This window comes from Zeugodacus cucurbitae, chromosome 6, assembly GCF_028554725.1.
Source record: "Zeugodacus cucurbitae isolate PBARC_wt_2022May chromosome 6, idZeuCucr1.2, whole genome shotgun sequence".
Taxonomy (NCBI): Eukaryota; Metazoa; Arthropoda; class Insecta; order Diptera; family Tephritidae; genus Zeugodacus; species Zeugodacus cucurbitae.
In genome coordinates this window covers 4441544-4447606 of record NC_071671.1, presented here as the reverse complement: position 1 = coordinate 4447606, position 6063 = coordinate 4441544, and the positions used below count along the sequence as shown (strand labels likewise).

The 6063-nt window shown below is 38.5% G+C and overlaps 1 long non-coding RNA gene across 1 annotated transcript in view; it reads right to left on the bottom strand.

The window, feature by feature from the left end:
- Positions 1 to 1476: 1476 nt before the first annotated feature.
- The window catches only part of LOC128922722 (uncharacterized), a 259697-nt gene continuing 255110 nt past the window's right edge, over positions 1477 to 6063 (bottom strand). The window contains exon 6 of the long non-coding RNA XR_008471912.1: positions 1477 to 1606. This is a non-coding gene — a long non-coding RNA (uncharacterized LOC128922722). The remainder of the gene's footprint in view (positions 1607 to 6063) is intronic.

Sequence of the window (6063 nt, the reverse complement as noted above, 5' to 3'; positions counted from 1 at the left end):
GAGTGCAAAGGACTTAGTTAGACAAAACATTGGCGTTAACTGTGGGCGGATGCGAAGTGTCGTTGAGCTGCTTTCGGGTGAGTAATATGCGGGATATACGAAGGAGTTTGTGCGGGTGTGTGTGTGATTGCATTAAAGTGCGGAGTTGCGTGAATTCCCGTGTCGTCAATGGGTATGACAAACAAATTGGCAAATATTTGCAAAGGATGCCGGAATATTGGAAAATCAAATCTCAAAGGAATAATGGCTACGAGGCGGAGTATGGAAAATCGCGCGACAATGGCGTGAAAGAGAGTGACACACATTTACAAACAAACATGTGAGTATATTTTTTCGAGCGAACAGGTAGGCTGTCAGCCGGGCTATGTAGCTTTACACACAAGTCAAACAAGCGCTAAGCGTGGGATTAGTGTGGAAAAGTCGTTGGAAAATGCGTGGAACTTGTGCGGAGGCTTTTCTTTTGTTGTTGCCTTGTTTTTACTTCACACTGAATTTTTACAAAGGTTTGTATGTTATGTTATGCGCCTAATAGTATGCCTCCACAGTTATAATGGTATGCATATGTAGCTTTCAGAGAAGCGCTGTAAGACCGAAATAAATTGAAAACAATTGTTAGTGTCGATTGATACAAGATGCTAAGGAAGTGCAAAAACAGAAAACAACGGGAAGGAGGAATGCAGAAAAACAAACAGAAAATTAACTCGGCCTCCATGAAGGACGTACTTTCGAGAATCGAAAAAGATTGCACGTGGAAACGTGGCAACACGCCAAAGCGTCTTGTGACGTCAAGCATTCAAGACAAGAAATAATCAAATATATGTTTGTATTTACAACAACAACAAAAGTGGTGACACACGCCAACTAAGACGGAAGCAATTACAGGTGGAGAGCAATTTGGAAAGTTTTTCTAAAAAAAAATATGTATTGCAAAGATTCCAAGGCTTGTGAGCATCAACCTTGAATATTGTGCAGCTTAAAGTATGCTGCAGACTGTGATACCTGTATAAACATGCCTAAAAGTGGAAATTGACTGCCAACAAGTCGTATCGCTTTTCACAAGAAAGTTATTTGAAAAATCTAAAAAGTAATTTACGTTTGTCGGATACAAAAAAAGATTGTGACTTGGAGCAAAATGTATTCTTATAGGCAGTATGAAGTGACATGGAATTGCAGCAGCTTCAGAGATTAAAAGTTATATATAGCTTTCGGATGCGTATGAACCTCAAATTATAGCGCTATAACATATTATATTCAATAAAAGATTTTGTCAAAGTATACCTTTAGGCGAATGGAAAAAGTAAATCCGATTCTAGTATATGCCTTAAATTTTTTTGACGTTATATTATAAAAATAATTATTTAATCCCTTATTTTCCGCTTGTAATCAAGCGTCATAAAAGTCAAGCTTCATAATAAAATTTCTTAATAACAAAAAAATTATGCGCAAGTAAGTGTTCTTTTTACAGAAGAGACTCACCATTTCCTCCATTTTTTGCTGCGTAAGCGCTTATTAATCAATCTGTTGTGAGCCAATAGCGTTTCTTAACTACTCAATAAGAAATAAATTAGCGGCATTGGTAGCAGCTGTGCGGTAAAATTGTGTTGTACTGAAAGTATAAAAGAAATGATTAATTAATATTTTTCAGTTTTTTGTTGGATATATTTTTGCAAATATGATTAATTGTTATTTAATACGCTATTATTTCATGCTTGAGGGGTTATTTTTGGAGAGGTATTATATAAAAAAATGGGCAAAGCGCCTAATTGTAGGCAACATTTTGTTATATTTATACTTTATTTATTTGGTATAACAAATAAAAAGTGTTGCCTACATTTAGACGATGTTGTGAAAAAGGTGACAATATTAAATTTAAATTTTTTATTATATTTATTATCAATTATTATATTATTAATTAATATTTCTGAATTACTTTAATTAAATATTTTTTTTTATATTTAGGAAATATTTAAGTGAGTATAGTCTGTTGAATAACTAACAAAATATGTTCTTAAATACCGTAAACTATGCTACATAGAGAAAGTCCTTCGATACTGTTTAAGAACAAAATTAAAGCATATTTGATACACTCCTCTCCAACCATATCCACCCACCCAACGACTGTCGCCTACAACACCACACAGTACAAACTAGTTGTTTATGCTTGCAAACTACTAACCTGATTATTATCTACTTCCAGATTCACATTCCAAGCAAAATCCGACATAAGTACTACATTTTCGGCAACAAAACAAAACGAGTGCTGCGCAGAGTAGCAAATGATAAAAAAACTTAGAGCAAATTTCTCATAAGCGACTCAAGCGCCGCTGTTGTTGCAAAACAACAATAAAATGAGCAAAAGAAGCTTGGAAAACAAACCAAGTTTACTTCCTGCTTAAGTTCATTTATTCATTCGTTCATTCATTGCTGCACGCGAGTGATGCGAGGAGAACGCCGAATCGAGCAGCTTTAGCTCGTTTTGTCGATTTGTAAAGGAATGCTGCTGCCAAGGCATTCCTTCCGTTATGCCGGCAGGTTGTACAGGTGTATTACACCACTTCTCACCGATTTCGTGACGTCCTACTCTTCTGTGTTGAGCCTCGCAAGCGACTGTCTGCCAACCATCCAGTCAGCAAATCAGTCAGCCATCGTTCAGCGTCGGTAAGTAATCTCATTATAATAATGGGAACAATTGATTTTTGTCTGACTGCCGGTAAGACAAGACAGTACAAGGTAATCTGCTTGCCGCTGCCACTACTGAGTATTTACCATACTGTGGCATATAATTTGGCGCAAACGAAATTCACTTATTTCACTGGCATACTAGCGCAACTATGTAGATGTACTATATTAGCAGAGGCGCTTGGCGAAAGTTTCAAATACTCGAGTATCTTTTGAGAGAGTCCTTCGTACGAGTAAACAAAAATACGATAAACAACGTCGATGCTTGGTGGATGCCGAAATTACCGCTACACCCCCACATTTATGTGCACCTCAGTTGAAGAGTAGTTGGCATAGTTCTAGCTACTAAATGTGATTGAGTGAGTGAGTTGGGAAAGCAGCAGCTAGAAGAAAATAAACGGAATAACGCAATTGACAAGGTACTTCTAGGACGATAACAACTCAAGTATTTGTCAGGTGTTTAGTGAAGCTGCTACATGAATTTTATGGCAGACGCACTGGGTTAATGTTTTGGAATTGTTCGTGAGCTCTTAGAGGAGCTTTGAATTTGAGTCTTTCATATTTTGTACTGAAATAGGTGTTATGAAGTTCCGCGGATCTCTGGAGACCAGATTGATTTCGGAGATTTTTCTGTCCAAATTCCGGATATTAAACCAAATTAATGGTTCTGCGAGTCTCTCCATTGGAATAAGAGCGCTCTCTTGACTTCGTTTTAAAATCCATCAAACATAACTGTTAGTACTATCTGGGTTTCAGTCTGCGTATGGTTCCGACAAACATTATGTGGAATGAATTTAGGATTCAGTAATGTCTAGTTGGGACTAAGGATACAGTAAAAAGTAGCTTTGTTAGTCAAAGACCATCACTGAAAGCAGAGCTAGGTCCATCACTGATTGAGCCGGACTGACCACTTTTCTTGACAAAAAGGCAGAAGCGTTAATTCCTCAGAACATTTCTTCGAATTTAACTTTAAAGAAGGACTTTAAAAGCTTAGATCAAGTGTCTTTTCCACTTCTCAAGAGGAGTCACTGGATAAATGAAAAAAGATGAATAAGCATGAGCGAGCAGTTCTCATCTGAAGCTTCAGCTTCTTATAGAAACATATGCTGGGATCTATCATACAAAGTGTATCAAATTCCTTGTAGCTTCGCTGCGTTTAAATTTTGCAAATGACAACTCCTTGCAATTTCAGACAATTCCGTGAAAATCCTTTCGAGTTTAAACGACCCACCTGCCTCGAAACACTTTCCCATTTCTGTCTTATCGCATTTTCAGCACATTTCTGCGCGCCTTTGCAGCGGTGTTCTTCACTTCGAGCGCACTTTCACCTGTTAATTTGCTTTTATTTGCCCATTTGATGCGTTGAAAAGACGATGAGAGTATTACCAAGTTGGCGGTTGAAAATTTCCCCACACCTACACAAACACACACACACACACTTCAACGTCATCGAGTCAGTTATGGAAGAACATGGAAATGGCGGCTCAACGTAATATACTATGAGTACGTTGTGAAGTGTGGAGAATTGCAGAAAGCAGTGCAAAAGTAGGCCAACAGCGCTGTGAAATCTTGGAATGCGCCTGGCATGAGGCGGCGACTGCACAGGCGGATGTCTGAGCGCGGGTGTAAAGCAGAGTGAGCGCAGGAATGTTGATGCGTGGCGTGGCGGAGGCGTATGAGTGCCGGCGAAATGGCGCTGGAAATCGATTTTAAATGGCAAATTTCGTCGAAATGCCAATTCCAATTGTCGGTTGAATGGTTGCCGCTGCCGACCCGACGCTGCGCTCCGCTGTTGGTATGCCAGTAAATGGCAAATGACGGCAGACTTAATGACAGATAAATATCATGCGCAAAATATGCACAACTGACAACATGAAAGTGTAAATGTGTTCATTAAGGGTAAAGCGAAATGGCGAAGTTAAAGCTTTTGGGTTGTGTGGCGTGTAGCTGATGTGAGAGCTGCCTTTAAGTGAGTGTTGTTGATGCCTTAAATGTCTATTTAAGTGAGCTTCTAATGACTGCTACTAAAGTTTATTGATTGTATGAAGTAATTACACTCTCATATACAAAATTATATACTTTTGCTTGAGTTTAAAAGGTAACTGCTACCCGCTTAGTTGGCTTACCGGCTGGCCACCGCTTGACTGAGTGCCAGTAGGTCAATGGCATGCGAAAAGTTTGCACCACTAACCCGTAAGTGTACACTCCGTCACTTCTTCGCTGGCGCCACTTCGAATCCATTAGTTTAAGTAGAAACTGCTGCAAATACAGGAAGCAGTGAGCGTGAAGTACCACTTATCGATAGGCGATTTGTATTCATTTTCACTTTGTACGAATACCAAAAACTCGGCCGACACACTACTTATACACTGGGACTAGGGCAAGGATGTGCGCTAAGGATATGCTAAACACGCTTATATACTACTATAAGTTAGAGAAGAAGAAACATTAGCGTGTTAGAGATATAAAGGTGTGAGTTAGACGGATGAGGTTTCGGTGGTACAATACTCCACCACTGCTTTGTTTATTATTTTCTGTGTATTTCGTGCTTGATTCACTTTACATGGAACTGAGTGAATGTGTTGAGTAAGGAAGTTCAAAAGTTCGAGCTACTAATCTAACACTATTTATCAATTTGCCGCAAGTGTAGGTTAGTTACAAGAAGATGAGGAACACAGGCACACAATAGAAGCATAGTTTTAGGCGCTAACACATGCAAATGTAAATAGATTATGTATATGCTTTCACTTGTTTTACTTGTGAGTAGTTATACAGTTATACAAGCATTTTTTTCACTTCGATAGGTAGTACCAGAAAAATCGATAATTAAATCAAGTACTCGACTTTCTTCTCTTCACACAAAAACGTTCGCTTTTAAAATGCTTGCTCCATCTAATCTCACAATGTAAATTCTTTAATATTTGTTAATAACTTTAACGATGTTCTTACAACTCTTTGTAAACTGAAAATGTAAGGTTTCTGCAATTAGATTACAGACACGTGTTAACAGAGAATCACAATCGAATTCAGTCTTCCTAGACCAATTTTCTACACCATTCTTAAAGAGTATATCTATAGACTCTCAAGAAATTCAGGGAATATGCTGAAGATCGCAAACAATTTGTAGTACTTCCTATATAAATGCCCAATCTTCATCTAGTTAAAGAGGAATATCTTTTACAAGACACTTAACCCTCTTCTTTTTGACTAGCGTAGACACCGCTTAAGCGGTTATAGTCGAGCCTACAACAGCGCGCTATTCGTTTCTTTTTTGGCAGTTTGTCGCCAATTTGTTTTCCCAAGTGAAGCCAGGTCCTTCTACACCTGGCCCTTCCAATAAATCTTCCGCAAAACCGTCTCATCGGATGTTGACATCGTCCATGC